The sequence below is a fragment of the Lissotriton helveticus genome, chromosome 3_1 (genome assembly GCF_964261635.1).
Source record: "Lissotriton helveticus chromosome 3_1, aLisHel1.1, whole genome shotgun sequence".
NCBI lineage: Eukaryota > Metazoa > Chordata > Amphibia > Caudata > Salamandridae > Lissotriton > Lissotriton helveticus.
The window spans coordinates 1,867,231,818-1,867,257,391 of NC_136061.1; the positions used below are offsets into that span (position 1 = coordinate 1,867,231,818).

Below are 25,574 nucleotides of genomic sequence, written 5' to 3' on the forward strand. Positions count from 1 at the left end.
GCAGAGTGAGCTCTCAGATGGCACTTTTAGAATGGCACTGCAATTATGAAGCCATAAAAGGGACTGGCACCCTGACTCCACTATTGTAATTGTATTTACGTAGCGCTTACTACCGCTGACGAGACGTTGAAGCAATGTTGGGTGAGTAGCACTCAGCTCAGGTAACAAAAAAGATCAGTGGAGAGTTAGTATAGGGAAATATGGGTTAATTTGAGAGGTGGGCTTGTGAGTCTGTTAGTGGGATTGAATAGGATAATGGAGGGATAGAAGAGGGAAGAGTCTAGAAGGTCTTATTTGGGAGATCATAGTATTAAGACCCCTGACGAGGCGTCAAAGCGCTTTTTCGGCGAGTACTACGCTGCTCCGGAACACATAGAGGATTAGTGGTGGGTACTATGTCTATTTTCTCCTTTGGGCCCCCACAAAGAGATGTTCTTTCTAAAAATAAAAAAATACGAAAAACATGTCTATCAGTCTATCTTTCCTGCCTCCCTCCCTTCTCCGGCATCTGAGAACAGTCACCACGGTCTCCTCCTCTCACCACAAGAGGCCCCTTGGAAGAGAAATGAAACGATGCCGGGCCCCTCCCTCCCCCCTTTAAAAATGATGCACGAGACCAGCAATCTGCATGTCCTCCGTGTCAGCACATTGCAAGCAGGGCAGGGCCTTCCAAGCACGCTCGCTCCCTCCTGATTCTGCTTCCCATTAGGGCCCGGCCCCGGAGCACGGCAGACTGCAGCACCTGGCACCGAGCCCCCGCGGGCGCGCGCGCGCACGCTCTGTGCCAGAGGGCGGTTTGGATGTCGCGAGGCACTGTGACGCAGACATAGAAGAATCCAGCTGTTTGGTTAGAAGACTGTCAGACCAGCATTTATTTTTGGAGCTTCAAATGTCGTATTTGAAAAAGACGAAGTCCCATCCAAAGCGGATGCGTTCCTACTTAGCAATGCCTCCCCCACCGCGCAGGACACAGCGTCCTGTGGAACGCAACTTTCCCGGCGGAGTCCGGTGCTCAGTTGCAACAAGAGCGCAGTATTGCACCGGCTAGCACAGCTCAGTGTGTTGAGTGCCGATGCGTGTTAATTGCACGCTACTGATTACAACCAGGCAAGGCCGGCCCAGTTTAGTTAGTCTTTTACCATAATAAGTCAACAAAATGAGTACGTGGTCTGTATGGAAGACGTTTTATTTAGTTGCGAATCCAGTTTGCAGTTTGTGTCTTATCTTGTAGGAGTAAAGGCTCTGCATAGTACAGAAGTAAGAAGAGGCTGTATGGGGGAGGTGGGGGTTGTAGGATGGAAATAAAGGCAGTGGTTGTTGGCTTTCACATGAACAGTCGCTTTTTCAAGGAATTAACCACCCTTTTAGGCCTGCTTGACGGCGCAGCTGTCTGTTTGACCTGTTGTTGCTAATGTTTAGATAGGGTGCGCTTTGGCCCCGGACAGGAGAGTATATCTGACAGAGAAGTATAGCTCTCTCACTTCATGCTCTTGAGTCCTTCTACCCCCTAGAGAGTGTTTACATTGTAATGCATGAGGGTCTATTTTACATATATAAGGTACACTAAATAAACATACTAAATTCTTTATAACACAGAAGCATCAAACCGTTTTTTTTCCCATTGCAGGAAGCTTTTTTTTAATGCTTTAGTCAGTACTCAAAATGTAAGCCAGATCTACTGGCTTTGCCAGTGTTTGTTTTCCGTTGTTTTGTCTGCTATTTTTTACTCTGAGCAGCAAAGAAAGATCGCTGAACGCCCTTTGTTCTCTTCCCTTGAAAATGATGGGATATTGGCAAACCCCAATTGGTGTATGTGACTTTTCGATGAAGTCACTTTATTGGTGAAAAGGCACATTTACGGTTTAAAAGTTAAATGTCTTGTGGTTGCAGAGTAGATTTGCAGCATGAAGGTGGCTTACATTAAAAGACTGGTGGTGGCACAAGAAGCCAGCCCATGACAAAGAAAAACTGCGTTCGGCATGGCAAAGGGCTTTCCAATCATACTAGACAACTAAAATTTAATGTACATTACTATGAGTTGCAGCCACCAGAATGAAATCTGCTCTTTTCCTATCACACGAGTAGCCGTACGAGGGCAGACGAGAACCCACAGCTGGTGGATAGTACCAGTTACCAACCCTCGCTGGAGCCTTTAATAATACAAAGGTCCCAGGGGGAATGGATGGCAAGAACATCTCAAGCAGAGATGAGACAAGGTTGTCTGAGGAATGTAGAATGGTGAAGAAAGCAGAGCCTTCAAAGATGCAACCTGGAGCAGTCAGTTTTGCAGATGTACAGTGGTTTAGTAAATGAGAATTAGGGTGCGGGCCTTCTTCCTGGGAGTCAGAAGGCATCACACCAGTCTACGAAGGATCCATGCTGGTTGCCACAGGAGATATCACATGCAAAGAGACCCAGCTGAGGCAGGAGTGACGAAGCGCCTTTGGGAGACAGAAGTCTTCTATCATCTTGATTACAGGAAGTGTGACCCTTTGAATGAGTTTTACCATAACTAGTGAATACTGGTATGCAGATAGGAGCGGTCAAGGGCAGGAGAGGATGGGGATCAACCACCTCCCACTGACAACTACGTCAGTAACAAGTAGAGACACTTAGGAACTGGGAGGCAGAGGATGAACACATGACACAAGCAGAAGTTCTGAGGACACAATTGGATGTGGAACTGATGGTTGGCTGTTGTGACAAAGAGCTAGCTGGCCACCCACTGAAACCAAACACTGAACAACATTTTCAAACGGGTCAGAAGAGCTGGCCTGCTGTTTTCTCAGGGACTGCAAAGATAAAGGAAAAACGTTCATGCAAAGAGAGTGGTTCCAGGCTGTCTCCCGCTTACAGCACTTTGTTGTCGTAGAAGCGCTCTCTTAGTACCCCGAAAGATGTAGGCATCGCCAAGGAAGAAGAGAGCTTCTGTGAAAGGACCACTTGGACTGAACTCAACTGTAATAAGCTCTGCTGGAAATGAGTGGTTTCAGCCTAATTTTAATTTACAGTGTGCTCTTGTTCTTGAAGACACTTTTGAAAGTGTGAGAATTTTAGGCTTCACCACATAATTAATCTATCCAGCACTTGGGCTTGGAAAATTGGAGACCAGTCTTAGGGCTGTGACATTGATGCGGAGGGACCAAAGTCTCTGTCGTGCCCGGGAATCTACAGCTGGGGACTCCCCAAAAGAACTCTGTGGAGATCAGACGCCGTGGAGTACGCCAGCATGCGCAAAATGACTGACCCTGACCTGTTCAAAAGGCCTGCGTGAAAGCAGCCGCAAGGGGTGCGGGTAATTGTATTTTGCTCTCTGAAGTAGGAGGGGCCTGGTTGGCCATCTGTGGGTGTTTCACAGGAGTTCTACTGAGTCTTCCAGTAAAAATGTGCTCATGTAAATTTTGTGACATTTACTTAAAAAAATCTATGTATTCTGAGTGACTTGTCCAATTGTTGTTGTCTTAGTCTTGTTTCAGTCTTAAAAGTGTTTTCCATTTTATGAGACTGGTTTGGATTTTTTTTAAATTTGTTTCTTGAGTGTTGTTTGTGTTGCTTACTTTTTTACCTGCAGTCTCTGTAGCCTAACCTACCGGGTTAAAAAATGAAATTCTCAGATGAAGAATATTTAACTTAAAAGAGCAAGATTATAACATTTGTGAGAAACCATCACAGCGCAGTACTAATTCGGGTCTTATAATATCATTATAAAGAAAGATTCAGATGATATACAAAGCATCACCAAATGAAGGCATTCAGTTTATTAGAAGGATGACTGAGTCCTGCAATATGGCCCTGGCACCCTTTGCATTGAGCTTGTCTCTGGGAGGGCTACTTGAGGACCGCAAAGTAAGCAGATTGAAGTGGAACTTTTTTGCTGCCGTATAATCAGGGACATTGCTAGGCAAGACCGATGAGAAGCCACTGCTTAAATACAGTAAAGGTGGCCCTGGTCATGCAAAGATGCAGTGCTGAGGTCAACCCAAGGATGCTGTGGCTTGTTTCAAGGAAGGGTTTTAGATTACATGTGTGGGTTAGTGGTGGGTTTTGTCTGATTTATCACTTTTAATCTCCTGAAGGAATTCCTGCAGACCACTTCATTGTGATGGAGGATTGTTCAGAGTCTTATGCACCGTTTTGTGGGGCTGATATGTTGGTAAGAGAGAAAGCTGTAGGTGGCAAAGCTTGACATAAAGTCAAACTTTCACTTCCTGCTGGTTAATCACAGGAGTTATTCCTTTCTGAGCTTTTCAAAAGGAGTCAATCTACATTTTGACAAGTGATTAGCCATGGATGCACAAATGTCCTGTGTAGTTTTTGAAAGACTTAAGACCTTCTAAGAAAGATGCTGCAATCTAGGTAGTGGTTTGGCTGGAGTGGCCCAAAGTTTAGATGACTGTTTGCTTGTGGGCACTTCAACTAAGAGTGTGTTGATAGAGATAACCTGATAATTTGGGATGCAGCTGACATCAGAGAAATTTGAGGGTCCCAAGACACCATTATCCTTACCTGATATTGAATCTAATGCTGTCAAGCAGGAAATGATGTACAAGGTGCATAGGACAGTAGTAAGAATCAGTTTGTTGGCAAAGAAGGTGACATCGCAGCAGTTGAACTTTTCTATTCATGCCCTTCCAGTTCTTCAAGAAATTGTCATGGGTCACGATATGCCTAAAGTCAACCTTCACATGACTTTCTAAAAGAACGAAAGATGATTTGAAGGCGTGAGATAAAATTCTGCCACAAATCCATAGTGTCTTATTGCGGAAAAGTGAAACTCTTCAGTCAATCTAGAATTTTACACAGATGCTGCTGAGCTGATGGATATCAGCATAAGAGTATCCAGGAAGTGGCAAGCAATGATTTTGTCGGGATGATAAAGAGACTGTCTTAACTGATAATAACTATTTTCTTGAGATTTTGCAATACGGACGACTATGACAATTTGTGGAAGCGCTTCATCATTAAGAACATACTCTGCTGGTCTAACAGCTAGTCAGTCATACATGTCCTAATCAGGCATCCAGTAAAGTACCTCAAATGATGTGACTCCACAAAGTCCCAATCTTGTACTGCTTGACACCAAACATTGTTTTTTCCGCATGTACCTGCAGGAAAGCATGAATGCATTAGTGGATCCTTCATCTTCTTTCCACTGACAACAATCAAGGAACTGGTTGCAGCAGTCAATGAAGTCGTTACTCTGAACCACATATCACTCAACTACCTCACTAGGCAGACATTATGTAAGTACAAGCTGAAGAGCTATGGAGAGAGGTTGGAGAGTTTGGGTAGGAGCCTTGGCAAATTATTATACAAAAACAGTAGAACACGGATCCTACTTTGGGCCTCACACCAACAGCGATCCCAGGAAGCAAAAAGATGTGCTACTTTAAGGTTAGGGGGAATTGCAAAATGCCATCTCAGTTCCTGATCAAGACGGTGTTGATAGATTGGGAAAGATTCAAGAAGATGAGACCTAGTAGGACGAACGTGATCTCTTTGCTGCTGTAAGAAATCATGGTGGAGGTACTGCCCAGGTTTTGCATGTGTAAATTGAAAAAATATATTTTTATTAAGTTCTTGTTTTATAAAATGAACAAGCAGTGGCGTCTTGAAGTATAGACACACACATATGTGTGCATGTGGTTTTTCCTATCTAATTGCCATAAATGTTTACCTGTTATTGGGTATTAAGACAGAGTGAGGTAGGTATGACCAGGCAGTATGAAGATACCGATAAAGTAGCTCGAAGAGGATCCTGCTCAGAGGAGGAAGGTAGGATGGGTCTCAAGATACCCTGATCCGTGATAATTAATCAGGAGCAGCCACTTAAAGGATTTAGCTGCAAAAGGTTATAAGTGTTATGAACCTGCTAAGAAAAAGTCCACCAGCACCTTAAAGTGTGGCCTGATGAGCTTGCATTACTGCACCACACCGTGATCTTTTGTTCCAGGTGGGTACGCTCCTTACCATCACCAAAGCAGCTGGATACAGCATAGAGTAAGGATGCTCTCGACTAGTCATGGGTGTGAGAGCTATCAAGTATCCAATAACTACTCTAGACTCCCCAGATGTGTCTGCAGGGCTGCGCAGAGTTTCAATGCCTGGTTAGTACTTGTGCTCTGGAACCAGAGTTCTACTGATGGGCCATGAGACATCTTTGGTGACGTTTTATCCCATCAAGGCTCAGATACAAGTTTGTGCTGGAGGTCGGAGTCAGTCCTAACTCCTTCCATTTTCCAGAAGAACTACAACTGATGCCAAGCCATATACTTCATGTCACTAGCACTAACATGGCAATAGCCAAATGGTCTTCAAGACCCCCGAGCCCCTCACCCTAACAAACTAGGCAATTTAATTTTAGAGTTACCCAATACTTTTATTAGGCTATCCTGGTATCCTGGTAATCAGAACGAACTTTTATTTTTTTGGCTGCAAATTGAAAACTAAGAGGTACAAAATATTGGTCTTAGAAGCCTGTACCCTGATCCAAATGTAAATTCTCTGGAAACCCCTCAGTATCGTGACTGCAGTAACTTGGATGATTACATCGTGACAGCAGTAACTTGGATGATTACCATTTTAGCCAACATCAATATAGCCTTCACTCGTCTTAAAGTGACTACGGCTTGCTTACTGAAAATCTGTTTATGGATTATATGTCTGAATGGGAGGCCCAATAATGATGCGCCAAAGTGTACTTGAGACTTAGCTACCCGTGTCTCTGTTTTTTGGGTTTAACCAGCGAGCATTTCCATAGTCTTCATGTGGAACAAATTTCAAAGCTATCCATGGTGCTGAAATGTAATCGTCTAACCTGGGCCTTTTTTTCCTGCATACCTGTGCTGGTCTGCAAACTACAGAGAAGGGCCGTACTCATAAAGCAGTTTTGTGTAGCTACCAAAATGCACTGCCAAGCCGATGGCTAATTGTGTCCTATTTACCACATAAACATAAACTTCCACGTTAATGGTTTGGGCAGGGGACCTTAGACTACCATTCTTTTCTATTAATACTGTATTATAATGTTTACAATGCGGATTAATTTTTTTAATAAAAGAAGTAATTACCCCCACCAACATCCATATTTTTTTTGTGTTTAAAAATTGTGATTTGGTGTAACTGACTTAGTCTTCATACCACCACTCCATGAGTTAGGTCTTACTATTCAACCAAGCTGCTTTGGAGGGGTCTGGAGCCCTGGAACACTCAACTTCTCATATCAGCCCCAGCTCCATATACCCTGGTCAACAGCGAACACGCGCATTCTCACAGCCTCGTTTGCCTCTAAAACTCTGTGTCCAGGAACAGTCTTGATGTGGTGTCATCATACCGAGACAAATGGAACCTAAAAATGTCCTTTTATGGGTTTTGCCCGAGAGCCATAACACAATATTTGTTTTTTAAATGAATAATTGTCACTGACTTTTCAGAGTAACAGAAACACACATCGAAATAAAAGAGGAAATACTTGAGCTACTTTGACAACTGCAATCCAGGCTGCAAATAATTCCAGTGTCAGGATTTTCTATATTTATTTGACAAAAAAATACAGATGGGTGCGCGGAAGGGTGGGGGAAAGGACATGGGAAATTATTAACCAGGTTGTGGCTACTTGATGGATCGGAAGCTACCTGTTGAAGTGAGTCACATCTCTTATACTAAAGATGCTCAAAAAAACTCTTGTTCCATAAACTGCTTCCCTACATCGCTCAGCAAGAAGGGCAAGTAGGACATTATTTTTAAACAACAAATGTAAGTGATGTCATTAACCTTTGGCTACAAAAACTTTAAAATCTTTGTTCAACCAGCATACTAGAAATATGTAAAATGAACTTACTGGTAAGCAATTCGTAGCCAAAAGGCACAACTCTTCTACCGTGCACGCTTACATTAAAAAAGAAAAATAATAAATGATAAGTGCAGGGTCCAGATACTAAGGTTTCCTAGTATTGTTTCCCTCAATCTCCACTCCACTTCCTGTCTCTTTATTTCGCTTTTGCAGGTTCTATATCTATAACACGGGCAGAGATAGCACATGACTATTGAAAATATTTTTTTTTGTTTCACGAATACCTTTGGTGCAGTTAGACGAATCTGCACAAAGCTTTCCACCAAACGAATGTAATCTACTTTTCATGGCAAATTGTGCTTATCTGCCAATTGGCATCCAAAAAACGGGGTTGGGTAAAAAATAGTGACATTTACCAATTTATTTCCTATGGTAATTTTGGCTCTAGGGTACAAAACAAGGGTGAACAGAATTAAATCAATCCTAACATGAAGGTAAACTTTTACTCGGAGAAATGACTGCACTTAGTTTGGTATCGATTCATTCAGTAGTGTTCCAGAAATTAGCATTAAAAAAGAAATCGGTCTGGACAAGAGGTAAAATTAAAGAGATATCTGGACCATATATTTGCAGAGGTGCGTGAACCTTAACTCACTGACCTGGCTCCACAAACCCAAAGTTTGAAAAATATTCAAGTTTAATTAGAAATGTAAGCTTTTCCTCCCGTCATCCATTTCGGGTCCACAAACCGACACCCAGGTCTGTGAACTCAGACCATCTGATCGGCTGGTTGCAACTTGAATAAAAATGTTGAGGCTGCTTTTACAAGACATGGAAACTCAGTCCCTGCTCCCCGAACAAATACATGAAAGGAGCCATATGGGGCCAGGGTTAGCATCTCCTGACCACCTTGCCCAGTTTGGGAGGTGAGAGGGGAGATGTGGGGGGCAGGTGCGACATAGGGTCCCCAGTGAATAAAAGTTCAAAAACAGAAATTGATTGAGCCACGGTGTTCGTGGGCGTCTGGTCTGTGATTTCCAGCAATCCAAGAACCCTGGCCAATCTTTACAAACCCAAAGCAAACTTGAAGACAGGGAACGTGAACTCACAGTTTCATGGTCTAGTCACAGAACTAGGTTTGCTGCAGCAGTGAGCGGCAAGGATTTTCGGAAAATTACATGTTGGGCGCCTAAAACATGTGGATGTGGAATATGATCATAAAATATCAAAAGTCCACCTCAAATTACACAACAAACATTGGCGTAACAAAACGTGAGCACCCCTCAAGATATGAAGCAGGGGCCCCTCACACTCACATTAGTAGGGGCTTAGGGGGCCCCCCTCCAGTATGGGTAAGCCTGGAGCCCCCCTCCCCGCACGGGCTGCGGGGGCCTTTGTTACACCCCTGACAAAAAATGAAATGCTTATAATCTCAAAATATTTATACCAACAAGTGAGAACTCTGTTGGGCCTTGAGGGTGGAGGTGGATAGAATGTGGGGAAGTAATGTGGGAAAGTGAAACATTCCAGGACAGTATTTGCCTCCTGGGCACTGGTGTCAGTGGTAGAAAATGAAGGTACTCGATCTCTTACTTGGTCTTATCAACTTTTCCGTGGCGAGGAGCACCATCGGAACCAGGCTCATTCTTCCTTCATGCTGTGGGTCCTTTGTAGCTTTGTTGTGTTTTGCCTGCTGCCGGAACGTCCTGGGTGATGCTAGCACAACCACCCTCACTGTTGAGAGAGGTGATCCTGTGGCACCTGTGGCTCTCTATGTGTGGTCGGACAGCCTGGCGGTAGGTGACGTGCTTATTTCTGTACTTTGGCCTTGTACCCTTTATAAGCACTGGTGCACTTCAGGGCCTATTCAGACGATCCCTGTGACACACACTACTGTGCATTATGACAAGTCCTACCAGCTGTGGAAGGCATCCCAACTACTCAAGACCAACTCATCGGTGAATTGTGGCATTTCATGGTATTCCTGTCTGTTTTATCAGTGACAGGCACACTCTACCACATTGTTATTGATAGTTGGCTGTTCTCATATTCAGTATTGCTTGCTTGCATTATCGGTAACAGGTACAACTTTACTACATTTGTTGCATATGGTTTTTGATGAAGGTCACTCACTTATCTTCATTGATTGTGTGGCAGCAACTTACCCACGGAAAGTTGTGTCAACTCGCATACATATTTTAATTAGATACAACCATGGAAAGAATCTCTGCAGCACCACAATTTTTATCGGTACCAGGAACTTCTCCATTGCATTCGGAACAATGGTGGTGAGTTTTGAAGCATGTTTAGAAGCCGTTGATGGCAGAAAAAAGTGTCTTAAAATCTCTTCCTTCGGAAGTTGTATATGTACATGCTGACAATGATGAGAATGGTGAAGCCAATGAGGTACACGAGGAATACCTTTGGGTCATCAAAACTTTGGACAAAAGATTCAATCCAAGAAAGAATACGGTTTTGGAATGCCACTAATGTTTGCAATGATCACAACATCCTGGTGAACCAATTTATGAATATGTGACAGGTCTGCACATGCTTGCAGCATACCTGCAACTACTGTGAATTAAGTGATGAGATAATCCATGATCAGCTAACTGAAAAAAACGAACAATACAAAGATTCAGGAGAGGTTCTTGTTAAATGAAAATTGTAACTTAGAAAAAACCCTTACTTACTTTAGCCAGAATCGTCGAGCATTCAGAATTTTGTGTGAGAGAAATGAGTTTCCTTGCCAGTATGCGTGAAGTTTAACAGATTTTGAAACAATCTGAGAAGTAGAGTATCAAGGCAAATAGTCACAGTATAGTGATTCTATGGTCTGTGATAAGACCGTTTGTATTGCAAACGATATTTTCTGTTTTTGTTATGGAAGCAAAGCGCATTTAGGCAACAGTAAAAAATGTCCAACTGTTGTTATACCTTGTTCCAAGTGTAGAAAAATTGTCAATTTGCCTGCATCTGCAAATCAGGCATGGGTCAGAAAGGCTTGAATCAAACTATAGACTTTGGATGATGATGTATCTGACATAAATGAAACATTTGCTTTAACATTTATTTGGTGGATTTATTTAAAACTAGCTGTTGTGGTTGAGCGACTCCCAGTATTGCCAAGTGGCAGTATCAGTTGCAGGAATTTTAATATAAGTTGCAATAAGTTGCTGATGTACACAATTTTGCTACTGATTGTTTGTCTAGGCTTTGTCTAGACTGCTATTGGTAAACTAACCCGAAAAGGATGGTCACAATCTTGGTGATGTAGGAGTTTTTTTAGGGTTTCAACTGAGTTGTCCAAAATTAATGGATTATGGTGCAGATGCAAACTCCTTGTGGTTCTTTGTAGTCTTTGTAACAATGTATTGAACCTTGCCTATAAGGGTCATTTTGGCATATGTGCCATGAAGCGTAAGGGAGGATTTTAGGTGGCCAAAGGGTGAATAAAGATGTTGAACATTATGCTAGAAAGTGTTATGCATGCATCATTAGTGACAACACTCAAATGGTTGCCCTGGGGCTTATTACCCCAGCTGAATGTGTCAGTGAGCCACAGAGTAAATTGACATTTTCATTTCACGACTGTTGCCTATATTAGGTGGTACAAGTCTGCATTGATGCTGGTAGATTACATGTCTAAATGGCCAGAAATGTAGTTTGTTAAAAATGTGACCAGTACTGTAGTTAAGGAGTTTTTGCAAGATGGGTTTGCCAGGTAATGTTATCCAGAGCAGTTGGTAACAGATAATGGAACTCAGTTGGTGTCCCGGGACATGTGTGAATTCTTGGAGTCTATGGGTGTGAATATAAACCTTCTTCATATCACCAATGCAGTAACGGTGTTATTGAGTAGCTTAATCGCACCATCAAGGACCAATAGCAATTGGTATTGATCAGTGGCTTTGACTGGAGGAAAGTCATTTGGGACTTGCTCTGGGTAAGTAGAACTACACCTCACAATAGAACTGGAATGCCTCTTTTTCATTATTAAGAGGTAAGGTGGCGGGTTACAGGCTGAAAAAGGAGTGGATGAGTAGGAAATTGATTGATGTTGGAAAAGCTGAAAGTGTGATGGATGTGAGGGGTGTGGTATAAGGGAAGTACAGTACAGTAGGAAGGTCTTCCAAGGAAACTTTAGATCAAAGTTGAGGACTGAGTCAGAATTAGAAAACCTTGATATGTTATGAAAGGTACATCAAGATGTCTGCACTTGTTATAGTCAAAGAAGTCAGAGATGTTGTAGTGTTGGAAAATGGCAAAGTTTGGAATAAGGTAATGATGGCTATTGTTCAGAATTTAAAACTTGGTTAGGTACACAAACGTTTCAGTGTAGAGTTTCCTGGTGCGGACTAAGGGGCCGATTATGATGGAGCATTTTCCGCATCCTCCGGGCCGGCGGAAGCCACCGCCGGCCCGAAGGATGCGGAAAATCCTCTGCAGACCCACCAAAGACCCACCGCCACATTAGGATGGCTGGTGGGTCCTGGTTTCCGTCCGCAGCTATTCTGCCGCGGTTGGCTTACAACCGCGGCGGAAAAGCTCTAATATGATGACGGTGTCTCTCAGACACCGTCAACCATATTAGGATGGGCTGTGAAAAATGCTTTTCCGCGGCGGGGTTTCCGCCGTGGAAAAGCATGTGTAACTTCACTGCGGGGGCCCGTTGCGGGCCCCCTGGGTGAAGGGTGGGTGAGGGGTGCACATGGTGAGTACTTATGGTACCCCCCTGCATTTGTATGCAGAAATCGGCAGGCACCGCACGGTGCCTGCCGCTTTCTGCATACAAATGCAATGTATGCATTTTTACCATTGCGGCGGATGCAGCTTGAAGCTGCACCCACCGCAATGGTAAAAATAGAGGAAGTGACCGCTAGGGTGGCGGTAACATCCTAATTGCACAGGAGGGAACTCCGCAGGGCATGCGGAGGTTCCTTCCTACTCTATGGTGGCGGATGGACTCAGGTCCGTCCGCCATCATAATCGGCCCCTTAGTCTTTAACTTCTAGGTTTAAGGATTATGTGGTGTAAGCTAAACTGCTGTTCTCTACAATCTTTGCTCTTTTCCTTAATGTTTACATTTTCTTCCCCTCACTATTTATGTTAGTGACTGAAAAGTGTTCCCATATAGTCCTTCATTTACTCTCACTTGCCAATTCATATTGTGCTATTGTAATTACGACATTTTAACTGATGTATTGTTCATTCTTGTTTGTTTAGAAGGGAGGCAGATATGTTGGGTCTTGCTGGAGAATAGAATGTGGAGAAGGAATATGGGAATGTTGGGGAGTTAAAGATTCCAGTTGCTCCTTGGGCATTCGTGTTGATGGTGATAAATAAAGGCACTGGCTGTCGTACCCGGTTTTATCATCTTCTCAAAACCCTATAAGCAAAACATAATTAACTAATATTATGTACTCAAACCAATAAATTATACTACATTCACAGTTGTCTCTTTCACAGTGTTAAGAATAACATAAAATGTAATCTTGTTTGTAAGATTGTTTATGGCATTTGTAGTGACATCAGTCTTAAGTGTAAGGTCAAGCGCATTGTATTTGGTGTGCAAAGTACGGCTTGCATATTTGTTAGGCGTGTTGTCAACTGAAGTCCTAACCTTAACATGTGAACGTCGATGTTTTCTCGGTTTTGATATCCAACCATCACTCCACTTTAACTGTAACTGTGTTTCTTTCAGTCATTATGTAATACATGGAAATAAAAACTAGAAACTCAGGTAGCTCCTGGGCTTATGTCGAAAGCCTATCGTTTATAGAGCGCATCTGCAACACTAGCAGCACTCTTAATGTTCCCACCTCCCTATCTTCTTTTCTAGCACAGTATTTGAGCATTGGATGAGCACCATGCCACCTATGCCGACCTAGAACACTGTCAAAGCCTATTGCCATTTTTGCAGCACATTCTTTAAGCATAGGATTGCTATCAACACTGAGCTGAAAAATGAAAAGGACATTTTACCATTCCAGTCACAGTATTACAGCTTTTGATTGGTAAAATATCTTCCTAGTCAAGCAGAATGAATAAAAACAGCACCTGACTCAGGTGTTTCGCTCTCATTCCAGGTTGGCTTGGTGGTAATAGCCACCAGTTTATCAGCACAACTGATATGTTAATGGAAAGCTGCAAAAACATATATCCCTCACATCGTCCCTGAACCGAACTATCCTGTCTATTTAAAGTTTTCAGCCTGTGGCCAAAATGTCATGGGCCTCATTTAGGGGCCACCATTGGGTCGCAGCTGGAACCCCTGGCTTGCCCCTTCAGACCTCTGGCACTGCCTTTGTGAACCCTGGCCTCAGAAGTGGCAATATTGAGCCAGGAATACAGGGGCAGCTCGTCCTTGTGAACGTTGGTCGGGGCTTTAATTTCCTTGATTTCTGTCAATTTTTTATTATTCACTAATAGTGTAATAAATAATGGATTACAATTAACTAGAATATTACCCTCCCTGGCAGCTAAGGTAAGTACAAAATTATTTTAGATGTATATTGTATACATGCTTGTGGGTGAGCGTGTGTCTATCCGAGAGCGAGTGTGTGTATGTGTGAGTGTATGTGTATGTGAAAGCATGCATGTGTGAGTGAAAGTAAAGGGTAAATGGCATGCGACGTCACTTCCGCAACCCCAGGCATTTTGATGATTTGAAGTTCATGCAAAAAAAGTGTCACTAAAATAAGTATACAAAACAGTTTTCACTTACACAGCTACATTTAGAATGAGTAATTGTTTAACCACCAAAGTGCTCGCTAAGCTATGACTCTACTAAGGTGATAGTTCTTTTTTAAGCACAGAAACAGATTCTATCAAGCATGAAATGTTTTAAACCCACTTATGAGCTGAAAGTCAATTCCCATAAAGGTGTGTAGATACGGGGTGGGGGTGGGTGTTACACCCCTTAATACAAGTATTTATTAATAAACAGACGAGCTTTCAGTCGGGTATGGTAAAGTGTCTTATAAACACACACACGGCTGACAGGCACCTTATGACTTGGGGGTACTTGACAGCTACAAGATTGTTGGTGGAAACAAGCACAAATGCCCACTCTTTCTAAGACAGTACAGCACAACAGGCCCCGGGTCCTTTGGACTCATCTGCGCAGGCCCCTTCATAACCCAGGGCTGACCTTGGAACGTTTCACCCATACATCAGCCGAGACCCAGCGAGCTTTATGTAATCAGAGACAACATCAATCAATTGGCCACCGGCTAATGGACGGGCTTGATTGGCAGCCGGGGGGAAAGTCCCGTAGGGAGCAGATCTGCAACAGTCTGACAACTAGAGCTGGTGCAGAGGAGGTCAAAGGGCATGCTGAAGTCAGGCTTCGAGATAGCGGGACTCTGCATGCCGGAAGCGACATATCCCAGTGACCTCGGATCCGCAAAGGGAACACTGTCAAGGTCATTCTTCGTTTAGTGGAGGGTTGACGGTGGAGACTCACGGCAGGAAATAGGTTAAAAAGTGTTAAATATAGGTCTTCGAACACGTAATAATGTTTTATAAAAGGTCTAGCTGATGTGAAAATGTCATTAAAAAACTCTTAATGCTGTTTATAGCGATGTAGAACTCCCATATTTTGACTCCCTCAATTAGCCACCATAAATCTGTTCATTCATATTTTTAATTTCACAGTGGCTTTATCACATATTTTACCTTTTCACCTGGCTTAATCTTGGTTTGAGCTTTTAACTCTGTTTTCCCTTCTCTTTTCTGTCGTAATTAGGCTGGAGAAATCCTAATTTCATATTTTTCTCCTGGATTTGTTTGGGCCTCAAACAAAATATTGCATTAGAGAATACAAAATACTTTTTTACGATATTTTGCTTTTTAGTATTCTATATGCAATATTTTAACAGGGCACCTTTGGCTCTCTACTGGAACATTTTGGAAAGTATAACTATCATCAATATTTCTTCTGTCTGATTGGCACACCATATTAGGATGAACCTCAACAGTATTTAGAAAAGGGCATTTTCTGTTCCAAGTTTGCGGAATGGGATTAGCAAGCGTTGCCAGCTTGGGTTTGGCGGTAACTGAAGGTGCGTGAGAAAGCAATCGACCCAATACAGAGCAATCAGACATTCTTTGACTCTACTACCCTGATACTGAAGACTGACTTCATTATTTATGGCATCTTTGAGTCCAGATAGGATATCCAAGCCCTCAGTGCAGACATTCAACCTCATCCACCCTCGCCCTCAGTAAAAACTTGTGACCAGCTCTGCTCGAAACTACATCGAAAGCAGCATTTCAGCAGCATCCAGTTCGAAAGCCCTCCATTCAACTCTCTGGGAGTACAATAAACTCTTTCAATAGATAAAACAAATTAAAATTGTGTAAAACATTGAAGCCATGTTTTTAAAATCTGCAGCAGTCATGCAATTGCCTGAGAATATGTAGTGAAGGACTACAGAATACAAAATTAATTCAGAGTAGGCTAGCCACAAGCCATAAGATGAAATTACTAGCCACTCGGAAGAGTTTGGTATATGCATAATCAATATATTTACACATCACGCTAATGTCACTAGGGGTGCGTACTCATTCACTTGAGGCCAACCTCCTCCCTCGACTCACCGTCTGATGACAAGTGATATTATCCTCTTTAACCGTACATACATTCTGCATATGCCATTAGAGAGTAAAAAAAGCTCGTCCTAGGAAATGACATTCCAGTAACATAATGTTGCAATTGTACATACCTCCATGGCGGTAACTGGTTCAGCAACAATGGGGGGCTGGCCTACTCTGGTCTTGTCATCAGTGAGGCATCTGTGCCACAGTGATAAACCTATACTTCACTGACTAGACCCAAGTAGGCTGAAAGCAGTTGATGTGTTCACATCCACAGGGGTCCTAGTCCTGGCCTGGTAGTTCATCCTGGATGGACTCTTTCTACTGGAGCAGGACTAAGAGTGATTTGCATGCGGCTGGTGTCCGAGACATAGCTAATAAATACAAATAGACTAGATTGTGGCCCTGAGTGTTTCCCGGTGGTTAAGATTATTTCAAGATGAATTCAACCATTCCTTCCATCACATTGTTCTTTTCTGCAGTGGGCACCCTAAGTGCGACAGGTTTGCCCAGACGTAGATATATTGCTCACTGTGCTGTAGGACTCAAGCTATGCCTCACTGGTGAAGCTGAAAATGGTCTGGAGTTTATAGTGTTCTATTCCTGTTTCTGACTCAACAAGACCTAGACTGATTTACAAATATTCATGGACGGAAAGCAGCCCTGCACATTTTCTGTAGATCCCACTAAATCCATTCTGTGGGTGATTAATACTTGTGGTACAAAAATGTGGTAATATGCCTGTGATATCAATATGAGGCATTTATAATGACTGGATACATGGTATTCCTGATAGTGAGTACAGGACGGCATGCTATTCCTGCGAGTGACAAGTAAGTGGCAGTATAGGGCAGAAAAGTGTACGTGAGCGCGGATGCGGGAGTACAATCCAAAATTAGACTTACTGGTAACGTCTTTAGAAATAGAGGGCTGCTGTCCATGCATCTCTAGCCAGGCATCAGGGACACTGAAAATGTGGGTCTAAGACAGTGATGCTAACAGCATAGATGTGCTTGTGAAGCCTTAGCAAGTAGAAGCAGCTCCTTCAACCTGCCCAAGATGAGCAGTCCACTTACACAACGTGTAATGCAACACTTAAGGATGGTGTGAAAACCGTAGGAGGGGGGTTTGTGACGATTCTGCAGTTTGGGCTGGTGTAGCTTCTCAGCTTGGTTTCTCCCATAGGGATAACTGTGTTTGGGAACAAATCACCCACACAATGATGTTCCTTGGAGGGAAACAGCCCCCTCCCCATTTCTGCATCTTGAGGGCAAAAGCCCGAATGGGATATATTGTGTATCTAATATATGTCTGTGGAATATCCGCCACAGTTTAGAAATGCAATTCTTGTTTACCCTATCATAAAAGGGTGATGTGCTACATAATAATGCCTAAAAGCTGGGGGAGTAATTTGCCATGTCTTAGGGCTCTCACGACAGGTCCACAGCGGGGACTAGGTTAATGGTCTACTGACATGTTTGATGCCAGCTAAAGAAGAAATAAAAGCTAGTGGAACAGTTTGTCGTCTAGGAGAGACAACTGTTGATTCAGATTCAAATACAAACCTTGAATGATCCATGACAGTGGACTCCGGGCACAGAAAGGAGTACCACAGCGCCAGCTCTGAATATGTATTCAAAGCTCCACAATGTGCTTCACTAGACCAGTGCTGACGATGACGCCAGCAACAGAGGACACCTATGCCAAATCAATCAACCACGTTATTTTAACAGAGCACTAACAACCTGATTTTTTAGGGGGATTCCAGAGCTAACGTGTTCTTTGTGCCAGATTTTGGCTTGACAGCGTGGAATATTAAACCTGCCCGCAAGGGTGCGTTTGCCAACGTACATACCTTTTGTGCTACATTTATATGATTCAACCAAATAACTCTATCCCTGATTTGAGAATTAGGAACAGTACGTAAGTTGTTCAGCACGGTTACGTGATTGTTTGAGATTTGACCACACGAGAGGTTAACACGTTCATAGTGATGCTGGTGCTTTCATGGAATATTGTTTCCTCAGCAAATATTACGCACAGCGCCACAAGGTGAGGGTTCCATATTTGAGAGTTGTAACATGCTCCTAAACTGCTACGCCTGGCTCACTGCACGGCGTTTGCCACTGAGCACAGTGGATTATCAGCGTACATTACTTTTTAGATTAAAATCTTGTTCATTGACTCAAAATGAACATGCCTTACAGCTTAAGAGACTGAGAAGGTAGTATCCTGTGTGCCCCGTTTCCCTGTATGTCAACGCTGCTGTCTAGAATGCTGAGAGCGGCTGATGTAATAGAATGATGGTGTGTGGTCTGGAGTGGAAGCCAGGAATGGTTGAGGGAGGAAGGAGCCCTGGCAGCAGGACCTACCTGCTGTTGCTGTAACTTAAGGGCCTACCAGGAATACAGAACCTCACTCCTACTTGAGTGTCTCCAGGCTCTTGTATGAAGACCCTACCATCTGACTTCAGCAGACTACTACCTCTAGTCTCAAGCAGGGGTGTGGCTTAGTCAGCGAGATTCGGGGTGGTGGGGGAATGTTTCAAAATTCCCAACTAAAAATCAGCAGGCCACCGGGTGAATGTGTGAGATGGCTACGGTTTGGGATGGACTGTTCCCATGAGGAACAGGGTCAGTACTTATTTGCGGATTTAGAGTTTGGCGAAGAGGTACTCTTTTGGGACAGCATATTCAGTCCTCCAATCTTAAGGTCCGACTGAATTGGGTGGACTGCAAGTTTTAGGCAGATGGTGTAAAATTGACTCTACCATTGTGTAACATTTTCCACAACTGCCCGATAGAGTAGGTGCCAACAGAAGTAAGCCATCCGACCCTCAGCTCTATTTAGAGTTGACAGTTGGATGGCTTTTTTTTTTTACTGTCCTATATCTTGGCAATGAGGGGCAGTAAAAGAAGAACACTGACCCCCACACTATGTGAGAGAACTAGTGTGGGGGTCATTATATTTTTATTTCTTAAAAACAAGCTCCCACTTAAGGAGTTTGTTTTTCAAAAATAAAAACAATTGGAAAAGTTGGACAGCCATCCGTCATGTTTGTACGTGTTCATCCCATCAAATTTTGGGTGTTAGATTACCAGTAGTATGCCTGGAAAAGTGAGACTGTTGTAGCTTTCCAAGCCTACTACTACCAATGTTTGTGAATTCAAAAGAGTAGTACATTTGCCTCCATTCAAAGAGCACTTCTATGGGTGCAGGTTTGCTACTTTTCAGATAAACCAATCACTAAGGAACATATTTACAAATAAGTGGCTCAATGCAGTTTATTAAACAAAGTTGCTGTGCTGCGTTATTGTGTCACCTGAAGAGAGCAGAACTCTATATCGTCAATAAAATTGTATAATTCTGCTCTCTCCATGCACTGGTGTACTTTGGGCTGCCTAGTGCTAATGTAGACACCTCTGTGCCATAGTGCAAGGGAGCCTGCATAATAGTCTGGCTAGTTTGTGGGCAGAAATGGGTGCCTTCCTGCACAAGAACTATCCCTGGACCTTCTTCCTCTTTGCATGTGTGATGCAGACATGCAAAGAGTAAATAATGATGAGAAATAAATATATTTCTCCTTGCTACGCCATCCTCATGAAAGCAACCCACTTTGATGCAAACCCATAACAACACCTCTTTGTAAATATGGGTTAGTGTCAAAATCCATGGGTGAATGCATGGAATGTCTATGCACCATTTATGGAATTCCTACCGGACACAAAGTAACACAAGGCATCGTAATACACTGCGTTGCCTTACTTTTTCTTACAACGCCATGTAAATCGACATTTGCATGGCATAGTAAATACCCAAAAAGGATTTTATGTCTGAGCGGCATCAAAAAAGCGATGCACCCCTGATATAAAATCTTTGTAAATCTGGGGCTAAATATATTTAAGTTCCTGATCCAAAAAATGAACAAGTTGAAACCTGTAAGTGAAATCAGGTTGAAAATAAAAAGCGACACAGACATAGCTGCCAAGCCAAGAATGCATTATTTGGAGGTTGACATGGCCAAACACCCTCCCTGAAGATACGCCCCTGGTGTCAAGTGTAAATAGAGTACCCTCTTTCACAGGAGTTCACTGTTAAACATCTATAACGAGACTTAGGCGTGGATACTGGTGCACCACACCCACTATAACAATTATTGACAATGCCACTCCTTTTGGTTTTGTGTAGTGAAAAGGTTTTCTCAAACCATAGTACATACACAGATCTGAAAATCAAATAAGCATGAACAATGCATTTTTCCATCGCACACAATAGAGTTCAGTAAAGGTCATAGAGGAGAACAAGAACACACATGCACAGACACACACGCATACAAGCTCTCTCTCTAACCCTCTCTCTCTACCCTTCAGTTACTTCGGGGTTTGTAATAATTCATGCACTTACTCTTTCTCATTGGTGTCTTGTTCTCTCAGCTTTCTAATCATTTTTTTTATTCTATGACTGGAAACAGTGCTTTCACTTAGATGGAAAAGTGGGGGTATCTAAAAAGGGTGTGGCCAGGGCCGGACTGGCAAACTGCTCGGTCAGCTCCCTTTGGGGAAAAGGGGGCTACAGCCGAGCTGTTTGCTAGGGCCGGTTTCGGATGATTTTGTTACAGAGGGCTGATATTGCCGGCCCCAGTAACAAAAACGGCCCCCAAAAGCCCAAAACCAGCCCCCACCATGGCAGCCCACTGGGGAAACGCCCAGTGCCAGCTACAGCCAGTCCGGCCCTGGGTATGGCCAAACAAGCGTGACGAGGATTCCTTTACAAGACGCATGATCTATGTAATTAAGTGCCTGGCCTAAAATATTTGAAGTAGACTTCTGTGCTTGGCACAGTGTGCCACCTGATTAATATTCGGGTACCTCATGTGTGTTTTCTGTTAGCGATTCCACACATATTAAACAATAACAAACACATACCCCTACAACATCCAGACCTATTGATTTTGCCAACACTTTTTAGCACCGACTTTTATTCAGTAGAAGGCAAATGAGTAATAAGGATGATATTGTTATCAATAAATAGAATAAGAGAAAATTACATTCTGGAAATATGAAATTTTGAAAAATCTTGAAAATATGAGATTGGGAATTAAAAATTGCACAAGACTGTGGAAGATACGAAAGGAGTGACGACCTTTTGAGTGTCTAACCTCCATTCACATCACTTTCCTCTGCAATATCTTTTTCTGCCATAATCACTTACAACCTTTTTCTCTCAGCATCTCTTTTTTGAAAGCCCCTCCCTTCTCATGTCTGGAAGTGACCTCACATCAACTTTGACACCGGTGATATTCCAGGAAGTGAATTATAGAATTTTAAAGACCTACAATAAAGTGCAAATTATAGTAAAACTGGAAAAGATACTAAAGTAGATACAAATTACTTTAGGGATGAGGAAGCTCTGTTCAGTGTACAGTGGGGAGATAAACTGTCTGCACAGGCAACCTACTAGTTTATGCACACCATGTGAGCCTAGAGAGGCACTCAACGAGCTGTGAGTGAGCTGTTTACTGTATTGTAGGTGCACTCTGGAATTATCATGGAGAAGGGATTGATTACTTTGAAAATGAAAAATAAAATGAACCATGCAACTTTTTAAACAAAAACACATTATCGAGGTTTCAACCTTGGTTGAGAATGGAGGAACAGACACTTGTCTGTCGATTATGAAATCTTGTTTTTGTATTTTTTTTTTACTTTCAATATAGTTTCTATATTCACTTGCACTACCAGATTGCACACAAAGCCCTGTAGAAAGGGCGTTGACAGACTGAGCTATCTTACTTCTGCAATTGAAACTGGCATCACTGCGCTTCATTTCCGTGATGAAATATGTAAGCTGAAGGTTGCTTAAAGGTTACTCATTTAGGTTATAACTTTTAATTCTCATAAGCCATCTGGGACCAAAAAAACACAACTGTTTTTAGGGTATCATGTATTAGGACGTGGTTTCCTGTGATGTCACGAACAGGCTAAATATATGTGGTATCATGTTCTGGTGATGACATTATGATGTCAAATAGTGTTTTTCAAGCAATAAAAATCATTCTTCATTTTGATCCTAGAATATTGGCCAGTATGCTTAAAAGATGGGCAGCCCTGCAGCCAAAATGCATGCTTGTTTCTTTTTCACAAATGTTCCTCTGCTGATATTATTACTGTGCCAGAAGTCACAGGGACTCAGCCAAATGAAGCAAAAGGTAAGGCTGGGGTTGCAAGCCTGCAACCTCTATTGACCCCTAGTAGACCATGCTTCCTCTTCATTCGTGTCTTTTCATTTTCTCTGCATGCACTTCCTTTATTCTCCTCCACTTCTGCTCTCTTTTGCTCACGTACACACACACAAACGCACAGTGGCATAGATATACACCCGTCCCCACAAGAAACAATGCATTTTCTTTCCTTCAGCGCTGTTAATATTTCAACAGATGTGTGGCTCTTTGATACACGGTTCCATAGAATCATAATTGCAATTGCCACCCATATGACCACTGATTGCTCTGTTCTCTCACCTGAGGTGTCAAGGTCTGGATGAGCATGTAATGTGGCCATCTTCATGACATGTTGACAGGGCACTGTGAGAAACTTACACTCTTGTGTGCATAAACTCTGGTGCTATCAATCAAGCCTTGTCTTAAACAACTATCCACACCCTAAACACACCCACACACACAGCATCCATTCAGGGAGAGGATGTAGACTAACGGCCAGAACTGCCGACTTCGGAACTGGGGATCCAGGTGAGAATTGGCGTTGGCACAACATCCTCTGATTCTGGGCAAATCCCTTAATCCCCCCTGCCTTTGGACACCGCCTGGATACTCTCACGGGTGATTAGCAGTGCTCTAGAAATCTGAGTATTTATTAATTTCACTACACATTATGCAATATACAATACCTATTTGCTGCATGGAAAACAAAAATACAAAAAACACAAGCTTTGAGAAAAGGAATACTCTAAGGCCATAGAGAAGTCAAGGCTCCTCTGCTAAGGCGGAGGAGCGTTGCCCCACTGCTTTTCAGCAGTGTGACGAAAGAAAAAATAAAATGATAATAACTCAATGTTATTATCATTTTATTTTCTCCTGTTACAGGCGCATCAGCTTTGCCTGGCGGGGCTGCTCTGCTGACAGAGCAGGGTAGGGGAGGAGTGGTTTTCACTCCCTAAGTGCGCATGAATGTTTGGCCGGCCATCTCGGGCCGGCCAAACATTCATGCGCACTTAGCATGTTCTCCACCCAGTCTGCACTACAGCCTGGGTGGAGAATATGCCCAGGCTCCCATTCCCTGTCTGAGCACCAAACCAAGGCGCTTAGACCAATCGCAACACTGCGCTCAGAGGAGCTTGGGTGCCTCCTGTTTGGTGTTTCCAGCTGAGGAGGAAAGGCGCAAGGAGGAGGACTCGGACAGGAGGTAAGTTATATTTAATTTTTTATTTACCTCCTCCCCCACCCCCTATCCCTCCTCCGCCACCTCCCTGCCTACCCCGCCACCCCTGTTCCGTGCCGGTCACCACTGGAATAGAGACACATACCAGGCAACAAGAAGTAAATACATTTGTGATATGTATACAGTGTTGTTGACTTGGATTACCATATGGACATGACTATAGGGCCAGGGAGGGACATATTTGGGTGTTGGCTTTTACGTTTGGCTTACCAGACCTGGTCACTCAACTTTGCCTCCTTCTTAATTGATTGATTGTTTTACTCTTCTTGTGTTTGTCCACTGGAGCATAGCTTCTTTACCATCCTCCTGACTGGTTGACTTGCATCCTTCCACTGCTCACATTAGGGAACTATTTATTTTAAGCACTCCATGAGAGTGCATGTTTTTTAGGATCTCTCATGCATGTGCAGTTTCCTCCCCACCAAATATCTGCCCCCGCACTGTGTTGCATGCTGCGCATCCCCCACTTGCTCTTCCTTAGTGTGCCGCTTTTTATTCCACCTACACCCACCTCACACACTCTGTGTTGGTCCTTCCTGCCCCTACCTTGTCCACTGTTTCCTCATTCATGGCTATTTAGACTGTTTTATAAACTTTCCCCCCTTTACCTGCTGCTGTTTCTGCCCCCTCTCTGTTCATTCCCTCCCACTGTCTCCTTTGTTGCTTCCTCACTCCCCTTGGTCATTTATAGTTTTGGGAGTGCCCGGCAGCTGTTATTTGCTTCAGTGACACTATGTATTTAATAAAGTGCTTGCAGGAAGGTAAAAAATAATATTTTTACAGGTTCAAGTGGTTCCCATCTCTTTGATTTCTAAATACTTTTTTTTAAAAGAAGGAAAATGGTGCCCACCACATTTAGTAGGTGCACGCATGTCCCACAATCAGGGACCTATTGTATAATGTATGTTAGAGGTTTGTGCATGGAAAAATATGCTTTGGGTCATTGTAGCCTTTTCAGAATGTGCTTTATGCTCCCAATTTCACTGCTAGGCGTTGCTGTGAGCACAAGGTAAGTTGTTTTTTATTTAATTATACCTATCCCGTCATCTGTTGACGCCCCCTGCCCCCGCCCCACTGCTCTTACCGGTACCGGCCACGCCTGAAGAATAGGTCTAACCAACACAGATCTAAACCTGTCTGCATGCGATATCTAAAGAACTCATCATGCAGAGCCCCTCAAACCTTTGGTGGCATGTGGACGGAAGGTCCTAATGTGTCGGCTTCATGCAGTTGGACCCTGACAACCAACTTTCAGTGGACATGTTTTAGAGAGGAAAGTAGTTACATATGGAGTACTCAGACAGCAACATGGATGTCTTTTAGAGGTTGCAGCTGCAACCCCTGGCTTCTCTCTAGCAAACCCTGGCACTGCATTTGTGACACCTGGCCTCAGAGGCAGTAAAACTAGCGCCAGGAACATTGGGGCAGCTCATCCTTATGGACATTGGCTGTGGCTCCTATTTCCTTGTTTTGTGTCTATTTTTTTTATTACACTAATAATTAATAATATATTATGATTCACTATAAGTGTAAGAAAGAATGGAGTCCAATTAGCTGGACTATAATCTTCCCCAGCAGCAGAGTTAAGTAAAAATGCTTTTAAATGTATGTTGTTTGCATGTCTGTAGGTGAGTGTGTGTTTATGTGAGAGTGTGTGTGTATGTGTGATTGGGTGTGTGTGTGTGTAAGCATGTGTGCGTGAGTGAATTTAAAGATCATGTTCT

The 25,574-nt window shown here is 43.0% G+C and overlaps 1 protein-coding gene across 2 annotated transcripts in view; it reads right to left on the reverse strand.

The window, feature by feature from the left end:
- LOC144823924 (uncharacterized) overlaps positions 1-25,574 on the reverse strand; it is a 523,537-nt gene that overhangs the window by 447,692 nt on the left and 50,271 nt on the right. The window contains exon 2 of one of the 2 annotated variants that reach the window (XM_078682843.1): positions 5,033-5,105. The exons of the other annotated variant lie outside the window; for it this stretch is intronic. The gene's annotated coding sequence lies outside the window, so the exon portion shown is untranslated. The remainder of the gene's footprint in view (positions 1-5,032; positions 5,106-25,574) is intronic. 2 annotated transcript variants of the gene reach the window in all.